This window comes from Ascaphus truei, chromosome 15 (genome assembly GCF_040206685.1).
Source record: "Ascaphus truei isolate aAscTru1 chromosome 15, aAscTru1.hap1, whole genome shotgun sequence".
In the NCBI taxonomy this organism is placed as follows: domain Eukaryota; kingdom Metazoa; phylum Chordata; class Amphibia; order Anura; family Ascaphidae; genus Ascaphus; species Ascaphus truei.
Genome location: NC_134497.1, coordinates 27,450,102 through 27,476,199, shown reverse-complemented (window position 1 = coordinate 27,476,199; position 26,098 = coordinate 27,450,102). Strand labels below are relative to the sequence as shown.

Below are 26,098 nucleotides of genomic sequence, written 5' to 3'. Positions count from 1 at the left end.
GACACTTGGAAAATGGCGCGTCGCCCCCTGCTTCCCCTGTCCCACTAACTTCATCCACAATTCCATGTCCATCTTCCCCAAACTCAACCGTGTATCCCCCTGCCACCTCTGCCGGAACTGCTCGTCATAATCCTGCCACGCTGACCCCCGTGTTCGTCATGTATGGTCTGTATCACATTCAGGTATTTCAACACATTATGCAATTGTTTTGGATGCTTTGAAAGGAAACAGTCCCCGAACACAGTGAAACCCAGAATCCAGTTCGCATTACTCCTCACAACCTGCACTTTCTTGCCCGCCTCCCGCGCACACTCCCTCTCTGCTCGCCCCGTTACAGACAGCTTGAACATATCCACATACTTCCTGTTATATATGTCTCTCTGTGTTCTCCTGGGCAGGTGTGTGTAAAGGGAGCTAGTCTCGACCGCGAACGAATCCTCCCCACCGCGGGTGGAAGCTACCCCCTTGTTCTTGCGCGCTGTGTGCTTTTTCACCTTCCTACTTCACTTCGCAGACTTGCTCAACGCTTCTACCTGCTTCCTTATGCGCTTTACCCCTGGGGTCTCGTCGTTGTCTGTGCCGCTGCTGGCATCTGACTTGGTGCTTGTCCTAGCGCTCTCACTATCATCGCTGTCTGACCTTTGGGAGTCGCAGTCCGACCCTGTCATAAACGACCCCCAATCACTAACATCATCACGTCCCAACACCACATTATCATGCTCACCTGATCCTGCAGCTTGGACACATGGACGACTGGTCCTGGATCTTTTGGCCGCCGCACGGCTTTTGTTGCCCCTTCCCTGCGTCCTGGGTACTGGCGTACCTGACGAGGGGCCGCCCGGGACGATAGGGGTGACTGGTTGGCACGCGGTGGCCAGTGGGGGTGCCATCGGATCCAGGGCTGGTGCAGGTGCACAAGGCCCATGTCCACCTAACGGTGTGCAGGGCGCAGGTACGTAAGGGTCAGGTGCATAAGGCGCAGGGGCATAGGGCGCAGATGTGTAGTGTGCGTAAGGGGCGGGTAGGTAATGTGCGGGGGGCACCACTGTGTAGTGTGCGTAAGGGGCGGGAGTGAAAAGAGCAGAGGCGTGGGTCGCAGCTGAGTAGTGTGCGTAAGGGACGGGTTGGGCAGGTGCGTAGGCCTGGTGAGCGAAGGGCGCATTGAAGGGTGTGTAAGGCAGGAGAACTGCGGCGGCGGGAGGGGGAACTCTGCAGTCGCAGTGGGGGGGTGGGAGCCGGTGTGGGGAGGCTCGATGCAGCCGTGGGGGAAGGGTGGTCTGGGCATCATTGGAGGGATGGTCAGGGCAGCGGGGATGGGGGGGAAGAATCTGTGCAGCAGATGGGGGGGTGAATCTGTGCAGCAGGTGGAGGGGGAAGAATCTGTGCAGCAGGGGAGGGGGGATGCTGGCTGTGGGGGGTCCGTGCAGTTGGGGTCTCACCTCCCTGACAGTGGCTGGGGCCGCTGGCTTCACTCTCCCTGCACAGCTGAGGAGCCGAGCAGTAAGGAGGGAAGGAGGGTCTGTGCTGCTTCTCTGTCCCTGCCAAGCAGTAAGGAGGGAAGGAGGGGGGGAGAGTGGGTCCGTGCTGCTTTTCTGTCCCTACCGAGCAGTTAGGAGCGAGAGGGGTGGGGGAGGGGGGGGGGGAGGGTCCGTGCTGCTTTTCTGTCCCTACCGAGCAGTGAGGAGCGAGTGGGGTGGGGGAGGGGGGGGGCAGGGTCCATGCTGCTTTTCTGTCCCTACCGAGCAGTGAGGAGCGAGGGGGGTGGGGGACGGGGGGGGAGGGTCTGTGCTGCTTTTCTGTCCCTGTCGATCAGTGAGGAGGGAAGGAGGGTCCGTGCTTCTCCTTTCTCTGCGTGTGTTGCGGGGGGGGCTTCGTGGGTGTCTGTGCAGGCTCCGGTCCCGACGCTTTCTCCTGTGGGCCGGTCTCTGGCAGAGGACGGATGGGCGGGGATCCACGGACACAGTAACCTGCAGGAAGAGAGAAAAAACAAAGTCAGTGAGAGCTCCTGCAAGCGCAGAGTTGAAATAGTCCGCCCCATTAGCCCCTCCCCCTGTTTGTGCGCGCGCAAATCTACCAAACCTGGGGGAGGGGGGAAGGAAAGGAAGGCACATAACGTACCCCCTGGAGGCACGGCAGCCATTATGGACGCGACTACCCCATTTTGGGACCTCTGCCTCTCTTTTCCGCTGCTTAGTGCATGAGGCCCTATGTTGTGTATTTATTGACATGTGGCTGCGGTTTGAATTATGTTGACCAAACAACGAGGGCCCTTAAAATTGAGAGTGATGGAACATTTGAGGTTGATAAAGAAATGTGACTGTACACACCCAGTATCAAAACATTTTACTGAATGCAGACAAGTTGGTGTAGGTAATCTAACAGTGAGAGGGATCGAAAAAGTAGTACTTAAGGAACGAGGAGGTGACAAACTCAACTTATTGGACCGCAGGGAGTCATATTGGATCTTTATGTTAAGGACCCGCTTTCCCTGCGGTCTAAATACCGAGTGGAATTTAAGTAATTTTTTTACTTAAATTATTGTTGATTCTTACATTTTGTTATTCATTGTTCTCGACCCTCACTTCTGGTAATTCTTTTCTCCCTCCCCGTCCCCCCCCTCTTCTTCCCCCCTCTCCTCTCCTCCCTCTCCCCTCCCGAACCTCACCCCTCTTCCCAATCTTTGCAATTTCCTTATCTTTAAGATGTTAAAATTAATCCATATCGAATCTCTGGAGATATATTTCATTATGAAGAAAACGTAGATCCGGTTATATTATTAAGGAATATTCTCCAATTTGAGATCTTTAGTTATAGAGATATTAATTCAATTTAATCTTGCACATATCTAACAACAAGAGGTAATAAAATGACACCAATAGAAACAGAATAAGTGATAGTCATTGAGAATTGTTTTCATATATTGTTTTATTATTTGTATGTCTTTGTGATATTAAGAGCTAGTTATAGATGTTTCTTTATATCCCCTTTTTGGAGTTAGTAAATTGGAAGTGATAATAAAGATGTACTCCAGAAAGGTAGAAATAACAGCTCTGTTTTTAATATGTTAATATTTGTTTTTTCTGTACATGTGTCTTGCATCTATGCAGTAGGGGAACGGGAGTGTCTTAAATTGTTAGGCTTAATATTAGGATATTATGATCATTGTCCTTATCATATTACATTGTGTGAGATCTGACATATCAGATGATTAAAATATGGGGTTATCAACATCTCCCCACCTTAGGCATTGTGGTTGCCATGGTTAATAGCACCACCCTACCCCACTCAGCAGATTTCTGCTTGTAGGAGGGACAGGGGGTGTGTTTTCCCTTCGTACCCATTTATGCCAAGGGAGTGACGTCCCCGAGGGGCCCGACAATTACAGTCGCTCCGGCGCTACCCCGGTTGAGTGCATTGGCAGCTGGGGGATATAGCATTATCACAGTCTCAGCGGTTAAGATTTAACCCACACCTCCAGAGTGCGGGGAATTTCTGGTGTGAAGGGAGGTGTGGCTACCTCACCAGCTGACGATGCCAGGGAGCGGATTGGTTGTGACATCCAGAGGGTGCCTCTGTAGCGAGTGACGTCACGAGGGGGCGTCTGTAGTGAGGGACTGAGATGTCTTCAGATATACACACTCACAGAGGTAAATATGGTCGCATTTATGACGTCATATACATGCGTTTTTGGCGCGAAATTTGACTAATTCAGCACACATTTGTGATATGGTATAAAAGGGTTCCCCAATGTATTGTACCTTACTCCTTGATAAAGCACCTTGTTGTGTGAAACGCGTTGGAGGGTTGTACCTCCTTGTTTGTTATGTCTGACTGACAATAAATTCAATTTTCATTTTTGATACACCTGTGTCCCTGAGCAGTGCGCTGCTTTGTGCATTTTTTGCATTGTTGGACCCCCTCACATCTCTCCCAGACCCCCCTCACTTCTCTGCCAGCCCCCCCCCAACATCTCTCCCTGACCCCTTCACATCTCTCCCTGACCCCCATCACATCTCTCCCTGACACCCTCACATCTCACAAGGGTGAGAGACCAGGGTGGGGGAGCAGAGAGACCAGAGGGCACCAGTGGAAATAAGTGCAGTCTGCAACCAGCGCAAATACAAATGGACACAAGCAGGCAAACAGCACAGGACACAAGCAGGCAAACAGCACAAGACACAAGCAGGAAAACTGCACAGCATACAAACAGGAAACTGCACAGGACACATGCAGGCAAACAGCACAGGAGGCAAACAGCACAGGACACCGACACACAGGACACAGCCTCACCTCTCTTTGCTGCACGCTTTTTCTCCGTTCTTTGGCCCCACCCCCAGCCTCCTGCCACCTCCTCCTGATTGGCTGCATCTGTGTAATGCATCCAATCAGAATGGAGCAAGCTGCCCAGCCCCTTAGCAAAAGCCCTGCTCTCTCCCTTCTCGCACCAGTTCTGCGAACAGGAAGAAAATTTAGGTACAGGTTCGCACGAACCGGTGCGAACCGACTGAATCCCACACCTGTGCGCAAGGTCCATAACGTAATTTTTTTGACAATTTAATAAGGGTTAAAAAAAGAGAAAGTCACTAGGACTTGGACTCGCAAGGGGAGAATAAAACCTCGCTTTTGAGAGAATAATCTCTGCACAAGTGACGTCACCAAATCGGAGTGGAGAACGAGTCCAATTTCGGTGCATGAAGGGTTAGCCGCCCGTTGCAATTGAAGAAAACCCCAAGGTAATGCCATCTCTGATGGTGTGGGACCGTAGCTGAAGTCCACAATGATGCCAGCACTGGCGGTGTGCGGCTTACACCCATTGGCAGCTCGCGTCCAACCAACAGCTGTTTATTTATAAAATATTTTACCAGGAAGTAATACATTGAGAGTTACCTCTCGTTTTCAAGTATGTCCTGGGACAGCAGCTGTTGGTGCTTCAATAAAATTTTCCTCGTGCACTGTCTCCGTCTCTCAATTGTGAACGTCAATGACGATAGCAAACGTCCCGACGAGGTTCGTCACATGAGTAATTACCTTGAGGGATGCTTAACTGACAGTGGTTGTAGGTTCAATTAGCAACAGACACCACAGGTGGAATAGTCAGCTACCCCAGTGATACTTTCTTCTTCATAATCACAAACCATCGACTGACAGCCAGTCCAAACGTCACTCGTGACTGTTTCTGGGTACGTGCCCGTTGCGTGTTCATTGCACCCTCACGAGTTCCACTTGCACTGCCCGTCTAACTGGCACATCGTCCTTATGGAAAATAAAAATATGTGATGAAAGAAACAATATTCTGCTGGAGCCACGATTTAAATGCGATTGTTACGCCATCCTAGACAAGGTCATCACAGAATTTAAACCGTGTTTTGTAAGTATTAAGAATATAATGTCTGATTTTCCCTCCCTAAGTGGAGATGCACTTTGTAATACGGACCTTTCAAATGTCAAAACCTGTGCCAAGAACTAAGCTGCTAAGTACACTACCGACACACTTTATTGAAGTGTGGTCGGTACCGCAAGCCGGGAAATCTCCCGGCTTGCTAGTGGCCGCCCCTCGGCGTGCCGCGCGTCATAGACGCGCGGTCACGCGTCATCGGGAGCGTGCGCCCCCTGCACGCGTGTCCAGGGGCTCCCCGAGGGAGCCCTGGTGTCCCGCGATCGCGGGACAGCGGCAGGGGGTTCCGGGGGACCCGGCGGACCCGGCAGCGGTAGGGAGAGCGCCCCGATCGGAGGGCGCTCTTCCGCTGCTTCGGCGCGCGCCCGTCACACTCGGGCGCGCGCCAGGCTACTGCTGCGGCACAGAACGGGCAAATGCTCGAATAAACTGTGCCGCAGCAGTACTGTCCCGGCCAGCTTTATTCTAAAGCTTGCCGGGTTAAATGCGGGGCTTTTCTCCGATTTGAACGGAGTTTCCAGTGCGGCGGCCGCTTCAACAGATAAGCACTAATGGCGCTTATCGTTGAAAGCGCCCGAGGCGCGGGAAAACCAGCCGAAAAGAGTCGCGCGCCGTCCACGGAGGCAGCCGCTTTAGAATAAAGCTGCCCGCCACTGTATGACAAAGATCAAGATCCCTACAAATGTTTCATCAGAAGTTTTAAATTCCAAGGGCCGACCTTAGCAATTTCACTGACATATACTCTCCACTGATATACAGTATACTCACTCCACTCCCACTGACACTCTCTCCCCCACATAAATACTCTCCTCCCTCACTGACACACTCTCTCCCTCCCCCACACTGACACATACTCTCCCTCCCACTGACACAAACACAAAAAGATGTACAGTACACAGCCTCACCTCTCTCCTGCCGCCCATGCTGCTTCTGTCATGTTCAGGTAAGATTCAAGCCGTGGTGGAATGGCCAATTCCTCGAAATGAGAAGGGCAGTCAGATTTGTAAGCTTTGCCAATTTCTATAGAAGTTTTATTTTAACATTTCTGGCATTATTGCCCCAATCAACTGGCTCACACGGATAGAATTCCCCTTCAAATGGTCTCCTGAAGTGGTTGCGGCAGTTGAACCATTGAAGTCACTCTTCAGATCTGCCCCTACCCTCATCCATCAAAATCAAGAACAACCATCTATCATGGAAGTAGACGCATTCGACTTCGGTGTTGGTGCCATTCTGTCACAAAGAATTGGACCCAAGATTCTCCTTCATCCATGTGCCTTTTATTCGTAACAAATGTCAACAGCTGAAAGAAATTATGACATTGGAAACAAAGAACTTTTGTCTATAAAAGCTGCATTCTCTGAGTGGAGACATTTACTTGAGGGGGCCAATCACCCAGTTTCTGTCTTTACGGATCACAGGAACTTAGAATTCATTCGATCCGCAAAGAGACTGTCTGCACGACAAGCCAGATTGTCTCTCTTCTTTGCAAGATTTCAGTTCCACATCTCATACCGCCCTGGCTCCAAGAATGGGAAAGATGAAGTCTTGTCACGGTCATTGCCTAATCCTAGTTCAGATAAAGAGCAAGAAGAAACTATTCTTCCAAAAAGAAATTTTTGGGGCGTTACATTCTCCGCCAATCTCTTCACATGAATTAAGGGAGCCTACTCAAATGGCTCTTTTCTTAAAAACCCTCCTCTGGAAGCTTAAGTATTTCTATGTGATGGTTTGTGGAACTGTAAGGACTGTCTGTTCGTCCCTAAGGAGGTAAGATTTGGAGGTGCTCCAATTAATAGACTACTCCCGACCCGCTGGTCACCCAGGTGTCCTCAAGACAAAGGAACTGTTGTCCCATTCATTTTGGTGGCCTAAATTAGCACAAGATATTAAAAACCATGTCCTCTCCTGTGAGACCTGTACTAGGACCATGACTCCTCGAGCATCACGTGTGGGTTTCCTGCAGCATCTTCCGATTCCTTCTCGTCATTGGGGGTCCATATCAATAGATTTTATTGTTGACCTACCCAGATCAAATGGACATAATACCATTCTGGTAGTAGTGGATCGACTTACAAAAATGGCTCCCTTCATTGCAGCACAAAATCTTCCTTCAGCAGACCAGACAGCCAAGTTGATTATGAAAGAGGTGTTTCGGCTTCACGGGTCTCCAGATGAGATCATATCGGATAGAGGGGTGCAATTCACTTCAACATTTTGGAGAACCTTCTGTTCCTCTCTAGGAATTCGTTTAAATTTATCATCAGGCTATCCTACACAATCCAATGGCCAGGGATTGGTCGAAAGGACCAATCAGACATTGGAACAATACTTAAGATGTTTTGTTTGTCATCTCCAGGATGACTGGATTGATTTTCTACCATTAGCTGAGTTTTCATGCAACAACTCACATCATTCATCAATACAGAAGAGTCCTTTCTTCTCAAATTTTGGATTTCATCCAACCATTATTCCTCGTTTTCCATCTTCGGGTCCCATTCCGGCAGTTACAGAGAAACTGGAGATTCTGTCAGACATCCAGGAGACCCTCAAAGAGACACTTTGTGAGGCTCAAGTAAGGTAAAAAAAAAGAGCAGCAGACCAACACCTGGGGATAAAGCCTGGCTTTCTACAAGAAATCTACGATTAAAGATTCCAACCATTAAATTGGGACAAAAATACATTGGGCCATTTCACAATTCAGCACTAATAAATCCAGTGTCAAAATACATCCTGTTTTTCATTCTTCTCTGTTGAAGCAATTCCGTGAGAATCCGTTTCCTGGACAGAGACTTCCTGCTCCTGACCCTGTCCTTGTGGATATCGAAGAGGAATTCATTGTGGAAAGAAATTTGGACTCCAGGTTACACTGAGGGAAACTACAGTACCTGGTCCACAGGGGGGGGGCTATGGACCAGAGTAGAGGTCCTGGGAACCCAAAGATTTTGTACATGCTCTGCAAATAGTCAAAGCTTTCCACCGGAAATATCCAGACAAGCCTAGGAAGGATCGTTCAGAGAACACGCTTGGGAGGGGAGAGTAATGTCATGTTCTAAGCCTGCAGTACCCATACTTGTCCACCAGTATTGCTGCCTCTAAGCTAGCTCACTCAAGGAACATTCCAGACCCTGAAACCTGACATCTCTGCATCTGTGCTCTACCTCTCAGCCTCTCAGCCTGCGTATATAAACTTCCCCTTCCTGTCTGTCAGTGCCTGTCTGTGTGTGCTCTACCTCTCAGCCTGCATATATAAACTTCCCCTTCCTGTCTGTCAGTGCCTGTTTATACTGGTTCCCCAGCTCCTGTTTCCCGTGTTTGTTGCTGCTATTGCTATTTGCCTGTTCCTGTCTCCTCATTGCTGACCTCTGCTTGTGACCTCGACTACGCTTTCTGCCACCTGCCTCTGAACTCTGCTTGTGACCTCTACGCTATCTGCCGCCTGCCTCTGACCTCTGCTTGTGACCTCGACTACACTATCTGCCTGTAGTGGAAGAGAGAGTCCGGCGCTACTGCGGCACAAATCCATTGTAATTGAAAAAACTTTAATCTGATGAGACACACAAGACACCCAGGTTACACCTCAGCCTCCCCCTGAACGCATTTCGCACTATGGAACAGCGCTTCGTCTTGGAGTGGGGAGGAGAGGTCTAAACCCTAACCTTTTGTAAATGTGCATATAAGGGGGGACTCCATTTTGATTGCTGGATAACCATTTTTCTATAACTAACGTTTAAGTCTCAGGAACTAATCACATGCCATATGTAATTGTGCTGTGCAGGCAGGTCTGAGAAATGTGACTTGACCTGTCACCTAATTATCTTTAGATGAACTATGTTTGTTCAGACTTATTCAGACTTATTTTTGCCCTGTAGAAAACAGGAACTTGTCTTCAGCCGTACCGGGCATAAGTTACACAACAATGCATTTCACAATATACTGCCATTTCCTTAACGGCCTCCTAACTCTATTGAGCCCCTTTCTCAGACCATAAATTGTCTAACTGTCATTTTGCTGACAGACTGTGAAGTAAAAGGGGAAGTATGTTCTCATATCTGTGTTATTTTCTATGCTCAGGTTGGCTATATAAACCGGCTGTAGACCTTCAATAAATGAGAGAGAACAGTTTTCTGACAAAGCTTCCTTGGTGGTTGTCTGACTCAATTACTGTCTTCTCCCGAGCTCGTCCGCCATTTTGTTTTCCCAGGTCATCAGCGCTATAAGAGTGTGGTAAATCCTCCGGAGGTTGGAGTCGTCCAAGGCTGGCAGACGGTGTATTTTCACGCTAAGACGTTGGAGAATACAAAAGGGCACTTTTATTTTCATGGTGTCGGAAGTTGGGATAGAAGCCACATTCGCGGTAAGTGTACAAGATATATATTTTATCTGTATATTATCCGTCTGTGTCTTCTTGCCCAAAGAGCCCATAAGGTTTTAAGGTTTAGAAGTTTTTAGAGTTACCGCTGCACCGGATGATCCAAGGTTAAGGAAAAACCATAGAAACACTTGAGTAAAGGCTCGAAGTGAAGTCAGGATTATATGAATCCTTGACGGAAGTATATACACAGGGTTATAGTCCCTGTTGAGAGATAGGAACAAGCGATATAGTTGGGTATCTGCTTGAAAAACTCTTATAGTGTCTGTGGGAAAAGTGTATTTTTTTTTTTTTTAAGGGGGGAGGAGGATTGTAAGGGATTTTTAAGGGATTTTTTTTCTTTTTCTGTGCATGGGCATGTCGTTATATATATAAGATAAGATATATAAGACATATAAAGTACTAAGTATACATAAGTGCTAAGTATATAAGTGCTAAGTGTATAAGTGCTAAGTATATAAGTGCATGATATTACGCTGTGTTGCCCATACCTTTTTACAGTGAAAACCGAGCTTGATTTTTGTTTTGTAAATCAAGTACGATTTGCATTGCCTGAATGATGGGAATTTCCAACTCCAAACGTGGCCCTAAGGGAAACAATGATTGTAATAATAGCGATGTATCTGTTGACATAGCTTGCACAACTCCCAGCAGGAAGCCGACTGTTACACTTATCATTAACAGAGAATATAACCCTGACATAGAAACTCCTAAAGATTTTGTCAGTGCATGTACGTCAGATTTTTACACTGTTCCTTTTGTGGATAATATGGCTGGGTGGTCTGAGAGAATGCAATCTTCCAACCCTTTCCCGAGGGAAGGTAGTTTTGCCGCATATCATATGACAATGATAAAAGGATTATGTTTGGGTGGAGATCCTGAATGGCTATGGTTTCAGCCTGATCCCGAGTGGGACATGCATTATATGGCATTATGTGGCCGCATTTGGGTAAAAGTTGCACCTCACATTGATGAGGCGAGACGAAACAAAGCCCCAAAATGGATGAGCCAATTTGGCCACCACCACCCGATAATCTCACTACAATGTATTCCCAAGCCCCTAATGCACCCCCACAGGAGTTATTACCTCCAGATGTGTTGCCCCCACCACCGCCGCCTTGTGTGATGTTACAAGTACCCCCGTATAGTCCTATCACACCTGTGCCACTATTTCCAAGTTTTGATCCTAACATGTTGGCAGTGTTATCACACTATGCTGCAAGCCACCACAAACCTCCTACACCCGTACACAGGGAGGAGAGTAATGACATTTGCCCACAGCCTTCTCAATCCACCTATGTGGAGTTGAGAAACGATGCAGAATCAGAGGTGGTACACCGCTCTGAATCTGAGCATCATAAGTCATCCTCTGGAAAAAGCCCAAAAAGACAGCTTCCCACTGTCGTAAGCCCCACAAGACTTTCTTCTCATGGTTCACCCCCTGTCTCCAGGGAGAGTGAAGGGGAAGATTCTGGGTCGGAGTCATCTCATTCCGACATACCATCACCCACTAGCCGATTGCCTTTAAGTAAACTTAAAGGAAACACTGTTTCAGCAGCTTCTGTGACATCTGAGTCAGCTGCAGGGGTCAGCAGTGATAGAGTTAAGGAATTCTGTGCTTCTGTAAGGGTACTGACTGAGGAACTCAAGGAATTTAAAGATGTGTTCAATGATTCACATGCCGTAAAATTAACTCCCGCACATAGTAATGCCAAACCTGTCCTAGCTACACCGCAATCATCTGTTTTCACACCAAGAAATGTTTCTAGGAAGGATTTAATTCGCACCGCTCAGAAGCGCGAATACGAATCATTGTTAGCTGACACTTTAGCTGATTCAATTAAACTCGCTGATGAAATCAGAATGTATAATACTCCGAGACAGGATTCCCCCATATCACATAGAACACGACAGGCATTACAAACGACACAACAAGCTGACAGACAGGATTGTGCTGACGCAGGGGTTGAGTTAGCATTGCCGTTTATGACTTTAGGAAATGATATCTTGATTCACTCTGTAGACACCACATTAATGGAATCATGGGCTAAAGGCTGCCCGGATCCTTTTAAAAATCCAAGTGGTGCAATTAAATACCTTAAAAAGAAAAGTCAAGGTTATCAATTTACAGGGGGTGACATTAGATTTTGCCTAGATTGTTTGACAGGGCACATTGACATTGATTGGTCTAAGGCTGACAGATACTTGAGTAAGAAGTTTGATGCACCCGGTAAGAGGGGTAGCTTCAGTAGTGTATTGAGTTCTGCTGACCGTGCACCAGCAGAAGGTGAGTTTGTTTGGGATAATGCAGGTGTTATTGCCAAAATGTGGGAACTATTGGAGACATACTTTTTTGAGCAAGGCAGATCCAGGAAAAATGTAGGTCTGATTATGACTCTTAAGCAGAAAGATGATGAGTCAGTTACTGATTTTTGCCGCAGATTTAAGAATGAATGGGTTAATACTGCAGGTATGCAATACCCTAAGGCAACAGATGACGAGATGAACATTTTGTATGTACAATCTTTACTTAATGGTTTATGCGACACACATAGACAGATTGTTTACATGACTGTGACTGGTTGGCAGACAATGACGCCCGATAAGATAATGGGTGACCTGGCCATTAAGGATGGTGCAGGAGCTTTCCCAGATCGTACACCGTTGCCCCCACCCCCTCCCCCGCCTGAAACTGTCATGCATGCTCACGATGGCTCAGTGCAGAATGCTAGAGGAAATCATTACAGGGGCAGGGGAGGTCACAATAGAGGAAGGGGTAGGGGAGCCCAAGGGAATAACCAGCGCAGACCAGGCACTTGTTTTAACTGCGGGAAACAGGGACACTGGAGACAGGAATGTTGGGCCCCTTCTCAGGGTAACAACCAACAACAAAATTATCAGCAGCAGGATTTTCAAAGTCAGGGAAATCACAGGCAGCATCAAGGCTATGGTCAGCAGAACCAACCACAGTATCAGCAGAATAGCAGCAGAAACATGCAGCAAAACACTCAGAGGCCCCAACAAAATCACAATTATCAGGGCCAAAATGTTTCCAGCCCTCAATATAATGTTGCATGGAACCAAGAGATGCCTTATAGCCAATAGGGATGCCCGAGGACGGAAACCCTCGTCTGCCCAAAAGCTTCTGTGTCTAATGGATGGTTAGATATACCATTACTATCATTGTATGTCAATGGCAGATTAACTGATTTTCTTGTAGACACAGGTGCAACGCGTTCTTGCCTTAATAAACATTCTTACAAGGGCCCAATGCAGTAAGCAGACGAGTCCTCTATGGGTATTGAGGGTACTCTCACTAAATGTTACAACACTCCCATTTTGTCAGTTCAATTAAATCCTAGGTCTGACAAACACTGGAAGCACCCTTTCAGGGTTATTCCACAATGTCCAGTGAATTTATTAGGACGTGATCTCATGGCCAAAATGCAAATTGACATAAGCATTGATGACAAGGGGGGGATTATTGTAAGTTCTCCACATCTCTCCCCCAATGATTATGATCTTTCTCTTTTTCAGCATGACACTGGCAGACTCAAAGTCCGAGGGTTAACAATGCCAGATAGATTAGTTGAACAACTGACCAAATTGTCAGATTTTGCCATCCATGGTGATATGCCTTACACACGCATGACATTTGCTAATCCTGTTTCATGTATTGTCTATGATCCAGAAGCAGAGATGCATGACCCTGAAGCACATTCAGATGTGTCTGCTCGCATTGAAGGTGTATGGATCACACCAACGACTGTCTACATTGCATCAGACAAAGGAGCCTTCATATGGGCTCAAGGACAGCAGCTTGTATTACAGGACAAGTATTTACCTATTGACGAGATATGGGATATAGAATGGAATCTTTTTTCTACTGACATACCTTTATCATTACAGGACATTGACCCACGGGTATGGGCTACTTCTCACACTGACCCAGGTCTCATCTCATGTACACCATATGAGGCTACACTAAAGCCAGGAGTAAGTCCGGTTTACATTAAACAGTACCCATTATCTGCAGAAAAGGAAGCAGGTATTGAACCGATCATTAAGGAGTTACTCACAAAGGGAGTGAGAGAACCAACTGTCTCACCATACAACACACCAGTTAACCCAGTACCGAAACCTAACAGTTCGCAGTGGCGTTTTACACAAGATTTGCGCGCAGTTAATCAATTAGTGCAACCATTAGCGCCTATAGTACCAGATGTTACAGCGATCATTACAGCCATACCAGCAACAGCGATCTATTTCACGGTAATAGACTTGAACTCAGCTTACTTTTCCATTCCGGTACACCCTAACACAAGATCTTTGTTTGCGTTTACCTACAAAGGTGAACAATTTAGGTGGTCTCGTCTACCACAGGGATATTGCGATTCCGCCACGGCTTACAGCCTGATCGTGCGCATGACTCTTGCTGACTGGTGTCCGCCCGGTGACTCTGTTTTGCTGCAGTATGTGGATGATTTACTACTCTGCAGTCGAACTGAGGAAGCGTGCACTCTGGATACGCATAGTCTGATGGAGCATCTCGCTGCTACAGGTCATAAGGTCTCACCACACAAGATACAGTTGGTGCAACAAACTGTCAAATATTTAGGCTTCATACTACAGCCAGGACAGAGACTCCTTTCGCCAGATCGAGTCAAGGTAATTGCCACTCTCCCCAAACCCAAGACGAAAGCTGCTATGTTATCTTTTCTGGGGATGATTACCTATTGCCGCCAATGGATACCGAACTGTTCCCACTGGGATAACATCTTGAGACAAATGACATTGATGCATATGCCAGACCCACTGCAATGGACGCCAGAGAATATCACTGCATTCACTGAACTTAAAAATGCATTGTGTTCTAGCCCCGCTCTGGGCTTGCCGAACTATAACCTGCCTTTCCATTTGTTTTGCAGCGAGACAGGTACCGCGGTTGTTGGCGTACTAGCACAAGAACATGGCTCAGGCTATAGACCGGTGGCATTCTATTCTAAGAAACTGCAGGAGATTGTGCAAGGGTTCCCAGCGTGTTTAAGACAAGTAGCTGCATGCGCTATTTTGGTAGAAGCAGTACAAACTATTGTGCTGTCACACAAACTAACCTTGCATACATCACACCAGGTCCTACATGTTCTCAAGAACCTCACTACGCAGCACATGACCGCACAGCGTAGAACAGGGTATGAAACCATCCTCACATCTACCTCAAACCTCACTGTCAAATATCACCCACCACACACTGGTCCTGCTCAAATTCTGTCTAAACTGTTGCTACACAACTCTGACATAGGCAATGAAGATCATGACTGCCTACAAAACATACACAACACGACATCAGTAAGGAGCGACTTAGAAAGTACGCCCCTTAAGGAGGGAGATGTATTGTTTGTAGATGGGTCATGCTCTAAGCCCTCAGATGGAGTATATCTGACGGGATTTGCAGTAGTTAGGTTACCAGACACAGTAATCCGTTCTGGAGCGTTGCCGTTTGTTTCAGCTCAAGCAGCAGAATTAGTAGCATTGACCGAAGCATGTAAAGCATCATCTCAGAATACGGTAACCATTTACACAGACTCTCGCTATGCATACGGAGTCGTACACGATTTTGGAGTAATTTGGAAAAATCGTGGTTTTGTAAGTGCTGATGGTAAGGGAATATCACATGCTACATTGGTAGAGCAGTTACTGGAAGCCATGTTGCTACCCAGTAAACTAGCAATTGTTAAATGTAAAGGACATGCTGGTGGAGAGACAGATGAGGCCAAAGGTAATGAGTTGGCCGATTTTCATGCAAAAGAGGCTGCACGATCACAAATTATGTTTCCAGCATACCACACCACTGTTGACACACAGCTCAATATGGTAATGACATGCCATCTCCCAGACTACGATCTTAAAATGTTACAAGAACTTGCAGAAGAAAAAGATGTAGAGCTATGGGAGGGAAAAGGTTTGAGCAAGGATGAGAATGGGATTTGGACTAAGGATACAGTGATAGGTTTTCCTAAAATAGCCAGCCCTATTCTAGTCTCACATTTCCATGGAATTGGGCATAAAGGAAAGAAAGCTACAGGTGATCAGATTAAGGAATTGTTCCTAGTTAGAGACATTGATCAGGTAGTTGAGACACAACTAGCCAGATGTCTAACATGCATCAGAAATAACACACAAGGAACACGACCCGCAAAACATGAACACCTACCGCCACCTAGTGGCCCAATGGAGCAAATACAGATTGATTTCACACAGATGCCAACAGCTGCGGGAAAGCTGAAATACCTACTGGTAATGGTAGATCAATTCAGCAAATGGGTTGAGGCTTTTCCTACATCGAACGAGAATGCAAAGACTGTTGTAAAAATACTTTGCAAGGAAATCATTCCCCGATGGGGATGTCCTCTTCAAATAAATAGTGATCGAGGAACACATTTCACATCCCAGGTGACTCAAGGAGTTGCTAAGACTCTCGCTATAGATTGGAAGTTTCACATACCTTACCACCCACAGTCTTCAGGTCAGGTAGAGAGGACCAATCGCACGATCAAGGATAAACTGCGTAAGGGAACAAATGGTACCTTTTCAAGATGGCCAGATGTCCTTCCCGCAGTCCTTGCAGAAATTAGGATGACCCCGAATAGTACTACCAAATTGTCACCTTTTGAAATTTTAATGGGGAGACCGTTTCCAACTCCCTGGGCTCATGGTACGTATTGCCCAAAGGAAGTTGGAGACCTAGAGCAAATTCAAGAGAATTATGTTCATCACTTGATACAGAAATTGAATGGCATCTATGGTGATGTTTCTTCTTCTCTTCCGCTCCCTTCAGATAAGCCGACACATCGTTTCCAGCCCGGAGACAAAGTCGTGGTCAAGCGCCTACCCGCCAAAGGAGGGACAACAGAACCGCCCTACGGTTTTCCAACCACGATCCTCGCAGTTACTCGTACAGCTGTGCTGACTGAAGATTCGTCTACATGGATTCACGCATCACGTATCAAGTCAACGAAGGAGTAGAGCCAGAAGTTGAGATTCGTCAAATACCAGAGACACGATTCCAGAAGAATCGGCGCAGATGCATACGCGTTTGTCTACTCTTGGACGTATTGACAATAATAATATGCGCTTTTTGCTACATCTACGTTAATGGACTCAGTATCACTAGTATCAAGAGTACCACTATAACCTGCCCTAACCACAGTCCACCTGAAAGTTATGTTTTCTCTGGAGAAGGTGAACTCTTTTCTCTCATCTCCAGAGAAACAGATGAAAGCGAACCCCATGCACCACAGGTCCAGTTTAACTCTCACAATTTGCCAGGAAAACATTACACACGCTCCAAACGCATGGCTTCATTTCTAACGGAAGTCAAAACTAACATTTGGAAGCATTTGGCTGTTGAGGTACTGAATATGTCACATTTCTGTTTAACCGACATGACCAGCACAACTGACATACTCACAAGCTGTTTAATAGCAGTACCCACACCAGTAGAGATTTTGTTAAAAGTGTTTAGCATAAGCAATAATGATAGTTTAGCAGAACATCATGATGTGCGACAGCATTTTTCTGTTTATGAATATTGTCGTGACTGTCCCCAGTGTATTGGTGAGAAATGGCTTAACATGACACAAATTAAGACCCAGAATATAACACAGGGTGACATATGTTATCAAATGACATGTAATCCTGAAAAGATAGGTAAATGTAAACAAGTAAAATTGACGCCCTCAGTTTCCACCAACATGACCAGAATATTGTGTAGTCGAACTGATGACAAATGCACTAGCGTCAATAACACTATGAGTTGCAATCACACAGTAAGCACACCAAGCCATCTTTATCCTGTTAAACTTCCCGTTGGATGGTTGTTTTCTTGTGGTAATACTACCTACACTTACATACCAGGAAACATCACAGGGGGGCCATGTGCTCTCACCAGGTTAGGGTTAATGATGTTTTCTGTAGAACCTGGCTTACATCAAACCAAAGTTAAGCGATCCACTATTCCACTTACTGAAAATTGCGATCCACATGTAAATTTATTATCAACCACTGAAGTTGTAAGTCTAGCAGCTTCCCTTGTTGGAGTTCCTGGATTGGCTGTGTATACAGCAAGAACTCTCGCCAAACTGGCATGCGCTGTAGCCAAGGGGTTAAATCACACTTCCCAGGCCCTAGAAGAACTAATGATAGATTTACAAGACACACGCAAAGCAATTTTGGAAAATCGCGCCGCCATAGATTATCTTTTGCTTAAACATGAGCATGGATGTCAAGATTTTCAGGGAATGTGTTGTTTCAATCTCTCTGATCACTCCAAATCATTGCAGAGTCATGTCGCTGACATCAAAACTCTCGTCGCAGACATTACTGAGAGTATTGATCAATTTGATTGGACTTTTGGGTTAGGTGCATGGATTGGAGAATTGGGAAGGAAACTTCTTATGGGACTGATAGTAATCACTAGTATAATCGTAGTATTAGTTATTATTTTTTCATGCTGCAAATTTATGTGCTTATCTTTATGTAAAATGATTATGCCTTTTGGTAAGTCCATTGATCACACATATGCATCACTGGACGTTAATGCCCCCATTCACAGTTTCTCAAATATGATACGTAACTCTGGACCTACTGCCACTAGAGTCCAGATACCTTTGATGGATTATGATAACATTCAAATCCAATACGAGACCCCCATATCCTAGAGGTTAATTGTCATTTTGTGATGACAAAAGGGGGGATTGTAAATGTGCATATAAGGGGGGACTCCATTTTGATTGCTGGATAACCATTTTTCTATAACTAACGTTTAAGTCTCAGGAACTAATCACATGCCATATGTAATTGTGCTGTGCAGGCAGGTCTGAGAAATGTGACTTGACCTGTCACCTAATTATCTTTAGATGAACTATGTTTGTTCAGACTTATTCAGACTTATTTTTGCCCTGTAGAAAACAGGAACTTGTCTTCAGCCGTACCGGGCATAAGTTACACAACAATGCATTTCACAATATACTGCCATTTCCTTAACGGCCTCCTAACTCTATTGAGCCCCTTTCTCAGACCATAAATTGTCTAACTGTCATTTTGCTGACAGACTGTGAAGTAAAAGGGGAAGTATGTTCTCATATCTGTGTTATTTTCTATGCTCAGGTTGGCTATATAAACCGGCTGTAGACCTTCAATAAATGAGAGAGAACAGTTTTCTGACAAAGCTTCCTTGGTGGTTGTCTGACTCAATTACTGTCTTCTCCCGAGCTCGTCCGCCATTTTGTTTTCCCAGGTCATCAGCGCTATAAGAGTGTGGTAAATCCTCCGGAGGTTGGAGTCGTCCAAGGCTGGCAGACGGTGTATTTTCACGCTAAGACGTTGGAGAATACAAAAGGGCACTTTTATTTTCACCTTTAAATGAAAAAGCCAGTGAAAACGGGCTCATTAGCAGCAAGTCAATACATGTGCGCCTATGTGACTAGATATATTTAATTAATTATTCAAATTCCTTCTGGTACTAAATGAAATGCATATTCATTCTTCCTAGTTAACATATTTGGAGGATATTTATAATTGTCTAGAACATCTATGGCGCTATGTGTGACTGCGATAAATAAAATGAATAAAAGCATAGTAACAACATCCAAATGTCATAAAGAAATGCTAATAACATGCCATACAATGAATATGTCTCCGTACCTGAACATAGTTAAGCCCTCATAGATCGGCTGACATATATAACTAAATCTTGTTACTTTAATTAATAACAAGAGTTCAGGAACTGCATCAGATTTGTGGGGTCATGAAAAGCCAAAGGGGAAAAAGAAAAAGGGAGAGGGGGAAAAAAGATGGAAGGAGGAAAAAAAGAGAGGTAAAGGAGGGGTAGGGGAGGGGGAGGAAAGGGGGGGGGGAGTGAAAAAAGGGGGAGCAGAAAGAAAAGGGGCGTGAGCAATAAATAATCAAAAAAGTCTTAAAACATAAATCGAAGGAAGACAACAGAATATAATCAAAACTGCATATTGAAAATGCAGGTTGTATAGAATGCAGATTTACAAAATACAAATTGACCAAATGCAAATTTACAAAAAACATCGCAAGTCCCATTCAGTATTTAGTCCATTGGGTTGCAGTGTATTTAATTTAAAGATTCAATGCGCTTCTCGCTGATGCAAGATTTTAACCCTATCCCCTCCACGAGGGGGTACGGGAATATGTTCAAGCGCTATACATTGTAAGGATCCCACTGATCCCAATGGACAAGTACTGAAATGTTTTGCCACTGGATGCAGCATATCTTTGTTTCTTATCAGCCTCAAGTGCTCTAAGATGCGAATCTTGAGGACTCTACTCGCGAGGCCGACATACTGTTTGCTACATTGACATATCAATAGATACACAACAAATTCAGTTTGACAAGACAAGAATGATTTTATCTTAAATTTGCATGTCCCATCTCGATTGGAAAAATGTGTTGATTTAGTCATTAGGGGACAGATCTTACATCGTCCACATTTGTAGGAACCCAATAGTTTGGTCGGTGATAAAGTGTTCCCCAAAGTAGCCACCTTACCGAATACAACGCGTGGGCCCATGCTGACCATCTTGCGAATCATGGGGTCCGAAGCTAATGTACCCTAATGTTTCTGAATTATGAATTTTATTGCACCCGCCTGTTCACTGTATCCCATAATAAAGTAAGGCGCATCGGCACTCTCAGCAGAGCTGGTCTGACTGGAATGGCTCTTTTCCATAGTGATCCAAAGCTGATTTAAGGCCTTTAAAGGCCTTGTCCAGGACCTCTCGGGCATAACCTCTGGATATAAACCTTTCCCTCGCCCTGTGAACAAAATCATCCAAGGAAGAATAGTTCCTGCGTAAACGCAGGAACTGTCCCCGTGGAATACCCTTGATCAGAGGGTGGAAAATGACAGCTTGTCGCATGTAACAATGAATTTCTGTCATTATTTTTCCTAAATATATCAGACTGTACTTTTCTCTCATTATCCACATATAAATTAAGATCTAAAAATTGTATGTGGTGCATATGATAATTATGCGTAAATTTGAGATTAAGTGTATTATCAGCCAGATAATCAAAGAACTTACAGAGCTCCTCCCCCCACCATTCCAGACCATCAAGAGGTCATCAATATAGCGCTTATAAAACGCTACATTGTGCCTAAAAGGATTTAAATCTCCAAACACGTGGGACATCTCCCACCAACCCATGAAAAGGTTGGCATAAGATGGGGCAAAGGAAGTCCCCATTGCTGTCCCACGTGTTTGGAGATAAAAGTGCTGCTCAAAAAGAAAATAATTGTGTGTGAGTGAAAAACGGATACTATCCAATAAAAAGGCAATATGTGCAGGGGTAAGGGAAGAGTGAGAGCTGAGGAAAAACTCAACTGCTGTGAGGCCGTGATCGTGATTGATGATGTTGTAGAGGGAAGCTACATCTAGTGTTACCCAGATGTAGGATGTGCGCCAAATAAAAGGTGTGAGAAGTGCTAAAACGTGCCTGGTGTCCATAATGTGTGAAGGTAAGGTGTGTACTAGGGATTGCAGGAAGTGATCAATGTATTGTGATAAATGTTCACCCAGGGAACCAATGCTGGAAATGATGGGTCTACCTGGGGGTGCATGAAGTATTTTGTGAATTTTGGGAAGGTGATGAAAGATGGGTATGGTGGGATCTGGAGTGATGAGGAAATCTCGCACTGAGGATGTGAGAACTTGTAAAATCTCACCTTCTTCCATCAATTCTGCGAATTCTTTCTGGGAACGAGAGTAGCGCCGGACTCTCTCTGCCACTACAGTCTACAATTTCTTTTCGGACGCACGCAGGAGAATCGAGCATTAGAAGGAAGCAGGATCCAGGTTGAGGAACATATAGAGGTAAGGGTTTTTCCCTCCCATCCCCGATTGACATAGTGGTCCGCTAATTATCCTTCATACTCCATTCTCAAAGGCACCACTCCACACCTATGGGTGTATAGACTGCATACCTGTGCGCAAGACAGCACTTGTTCATACCCTTTCTGCCGCCTGCCTCTGACTTCTGCTTGTGACCCCTACCACACTTCCTGCTGTTCCTGCCAGCTGGGATCCACTTCAGCCAAAGACCAACCATTGGCAGCTTCCTTCTTCTCTGCGCTATTTCCGGGCTCCTGAGAGCGCCTCCTAATTGCCTGCATTACCCAGCAGCAGCCAACCAGGATGGAGGTAGGGGGGAGGGGAATCAAATGGGACTCACTTTTACTTTCGCAACATCGCCATGATCCCTAGCCGATTTCAAATTGAACCCACCCCCAGATTCCGCTTGATACACATACGGGATCCTGAGCCCCTCAGCAAACTTGGCCAAATGCAGCCGGGCGGCATCCCTATTGGGGTACCTTTCCAGCCATGGTGCCATACTTTTGCCGATTGCCGGGGATGCCACCTTACTGGCCAGCCTTCTGCCCTGCTCCCCTTAAACCGCGTCCGCCCTCCCTGAAACAATTGGCCTGGGAATGCTGCCCCTCACAGGTGGAGCATGCGTGCCTGAAACAGCAGTTGTTGTACTCGCAATGGGCATTGTTGAATGCTCAACAAACGCCCAACTGGCTCCTGTCCTGCGTGCCCATTCTCCCCATATTACCTCCCCTGTCGGGCCCCTGTCTTGAGCCAAAGATCCATATCCTTCATGTCCCAAGAAATCTGTCCCTGCCTTAATCCCAAATTTTTCTGAACTTCTCATCATATGTCCACCAACCCATACCGATGTGCCTGTGCTGCGCCGCTCTGCCCTTACCGCCTGCAACCGCTGCAGGTGGCCGTCTCCCCACCCAACCACCTACAACCACTACAGATGGCCATCTTGCCACCAAACCGCCTGCAACCGCGCAGGCGGCCATCTCGGCACCACACCACCTGTGATTGCCACAGGCGGCTGTCTCAAACATTTACGCATCACCCTGCCACCGCTGCAGGAGGCCGCTGCCCAACCCATAGCCTCTTCCTGCTGACTGCACCCTTTGCAGCCAGCCACAGCACTCTTTGCGGCATATCCCCACCGCCTGCCTGCCTAGAAGGCGGCCGCATTCCTGGCTGGGGCCACCCTCGAATGCCAAGCACTGGCGGTGGTGTATTAACCTTGTCCTTGCCCTGACCGCTCCCATGGACTTGTGCGCTTGCTAGCAGTGCAGCAGTGAGCGTGTTTATGTAGGCTGTCTGAGACACTTAGCAGCAGTTACCCATGTTCGATCCCGGTGGTGGTGAGTCCGTGGTGCATACAGCAGTAGGCGGATATAGGGTGACACCGAAAGGCCTCAATAAGGACCTCAATCTAGGATGCTTCCTCTAGAACTCCATCACAGATCACCCTATATCCACCTACTGTTGTATGCACCAACAACTCACCCCCACTGGGATCAAACATGGGTACCTGCTGCTAAGTGTCTTAGGTTTCATTACCTCATAGGTAAACACTAGGGTAGAGTGGGGGGTGGGGAAGGGAAAGAGAACCCTCGCAACTGCTAAATCTATATTCTCCGAGGTGCTGCTATCTGGGGTGAATAATGAATTGATACTGTGGGTAGAATAGAACCCCAATGGAGAGCACTCTGCAGATGCACAATATACAGGGGACAGGAATAGGGGTGTATATAATGATGAGTGAATTGTGCACGTTAAAACACTTTATTAGAGTCTTGACTCAATGTTAAAATACAGACGCTAAATACCAAAATAAATGAGACTCATGTGAGCCAAAAAAGCGCAGCGAAAGTAAATTACCTGGTAAAGACCTGGTACATATATTTTACTTTCGCTGCGCTTTTTTGGCTCACATGAGTCTCATTTATTTTGGTATTTAGCGTCTGTATTTTAACATTGAGTCAAGACTCTAATAAAGTGTTTTAACGTGCACAATTCACTCATCATTATATACACCCCTATTCCTGTCCCCTGTATATTGTGCATCTGCAGAGTGCTCTCCATTCATTACCTCATAGTCTGACCCACTACAGCATCTAGACCATATCATGTACTGGATTATCTCACAACAGATTTCTGCATCTCCAATCAAGCCTAAGTGTGTGTGTCTGTGTTGGTAAGAGTGTGTGTGTGTCTGTGTTGGTAAGTGTGTGTGTGTCTGTGTTTGTAAGAGTGTGTGTATGTCTATGTTGGTAAGTGTGTGTGTGTGTGTATGTCTGTGTTGGTAAGTGTGTGTTTATGTGTGTTGGTGTGTGTGTGTATTTATAATGCATACTGTATGTGTTTCATGCATTATGGGCATGTATATGTTGTATATTTAGTGTTTTTTTATATGTTGAATACAAATGTGTATTTGTGTATGGTATGTGTGTGTTGCACTAATGTTGCATGTTTGGTATGTGTGTATATGGTATAGTGTTTGTATGTATATGTGGGAGGGAGGAAAGATAGGATTGGGGGGGCAAGAGGGATGAGAGATGATGAGGAGGAGGGAGAGGAGATGAGGAGGAAGGGGGGAGAGATGATGACAAGGAGGGATGGGGAGAGATGCGGGATGATAAGAGAGAGCAGAGGAGCGCAATCTTTTTCTCCTGTGCCCCTTTGCCGGCTGTCCCCCTCTCTGCGTGCCCCCCCCTCCCACCTATGTTCCGGCGTTCTGGGCGTCATGATGTCACATTGCAATGGCGACGAATCTGAATCTGAAGGTAAGAGAAGTTTACAGAGGCCTTCGCCGCTTCCCTGCCATTTAATTTAAGTGCCTTCGGGTATCACGCGGAGCCTCTGTAAACCCCGCACCCCCTGCAAATAATCTTGCACGCGCCCCAGTTTGTGCACCCCTGAGATAGATGATGGGAGGGAGGCAGAAAAAATTCTAGTCAGTATTAATATTAATGGGGTTGACATTTTTTTGGCCAGGGGAGCAGGTGGGAGCTCTGTCTGGGTAGAAGGGGGGGCTCTGTGTGAGGGAGCAGGGGGGCTCTGTGTGACGGGGCAGGGGGGGGAGCTCTGTGTGAGGGAGCCGGGGGGGTACTCTGTGTGAGGGAGCATGGGGGGGGGCTCTGTGTGAGGGAGCAGGGGGGGCTCTGTGTGAGGGAGCAGGGGGGGTGGCTCTGTGTGGGGAGCAGGGGGCTCTGTGTGAGGGATTAGGGTGGGGGGGGGCTCTGTGTGACGGAGCAGGGGGGGCTCTGTGTGAGGGAGCAGGGGGGGCTATGTGTGACGGAGCAGGGGGGGCTCTGTGTGAGGGAGCAGGGGGGTACTCTGTGTGAGGGAGCAGGGGGTGTACTCTGTGTGAGGGAGCAGGGGGGGCTCTGTGTGAGGGAGCAGAGGGGGTACTCTGTGTGAGGGAGCAGGGGGGGTACTCTGTGTTAGGGAGCAGGGGGGGGGCTCTGTGTGAGGGAGCAGAGGGGGTACTCTGTGTGAGGGAGCAGAGGGGGTACTCTGTGTGAGGGAGCAGGGGGGGTACTCTGTGTGAGGGAGCAGGGGGGGCTCTGTGTGAGGGAGCAGAGGGGGTACTCTGTGTGAGGGAGCAGGGGGGGTACTTGTGTTAGGGAGCAGGGGGGGCTCTGTGTGAGGGAGCAGGGGGGGGCTCTGTGTGAGGGAGCAGGGGGGGCGGCTCTGTGTGAGGGAGCAGGGGGGGCTCTGTGTGAGGGAGCAGGGGGGGGCTGTGTGTGATGGAGCAGGGGGGGCTCTGTGTGAGGGAGCAGGGGGGGTACTCTGTGTGAGGGAGCAGGGGGGGGCTCTGTGTGAGGGAGCAGGGGGGGGGGCTCTGTGTGAGGGAGCAGAGAGGAGCTCTGTGTGAGGGAGCAGGGGGGGACTCTGTGTGAGGGAGCATGGGGGGGGGACTCTGTGTGAGGGAGCATGGGGGGGGGGCTCTGTGTGAGTGAGCAGGGGGGGCTGTGTGAGGGAGCAGGGGGTGGGGGGGGGGGCACTTGTTATTATCTTGGAAAATAAAAGAAATGACAAAATCAGGACAATCTGCATTTCAAAGACAAAACCAGCAGCCCTGCCTGTGCTGCCCCAGACATCTGTGAGGGATACAGAATGAACAGGTAAGGTGTGTGGCTGTGTGAGAGTGTGTGTGTATAAATGTGCAGTGCTTTAGTTGTATTACAGCCTCATGGGTTATGTCCTATCCAGGTTACCTCCTTCATATCAACATTGGCCAAAAGGGAGGAACTGAAGCAGCTTTACTGAATTCTATTAAGGATTAAGACGAGTATACACATCTACATGCAGAAGAAACGATCTTTCCCTAGCACAGTGCCTGGGAAATGTTACTGTCTCGTATCCAATCTATACAGTATGTGACACGTGATCCGTTTTGAAGTCTAAAAACTACAACTCCCATG

At 46.8% G+C, this 26,098-nt stretch overlaps 2 protein-coding genes across 3 annotated transcripts in view; both read left to right on the top strand.

Annotated features, from left to right (window-relative positions):
- LOC142466734 (uncharacterized) overlaps nt 1-26,098 on the top strand; it is a 455,555-nt gene that overhangs the window by 244,858 nt on the left and 184,599 nt on the right. The gene's annotated exons all lie outside the window — the stretch shown is intronic.
- The window catches only part of LOC142466729 (uncharacterized), a 142,464-nt gene that overhangs the window by 106,251 nt on the left and 10,115 nt on the right, over nt 1-26,098 (top strand). The window contains exon 1 of one of the 2 annotated variants that reach the window (XM_075572072.1): nt 16,938-17,179. The exons of the other annotated variant lie outside the window; for it this stretch is intronic. The gene's annotated coding sequence lies outside the window, so the exon portion shown is untranslated. Of the gene's footprint in view, nt 1-16,937; nt 17,180-26,098 lie in introns of those variants that run through there. 2 annotated transcript variants of the gene reach the window in all.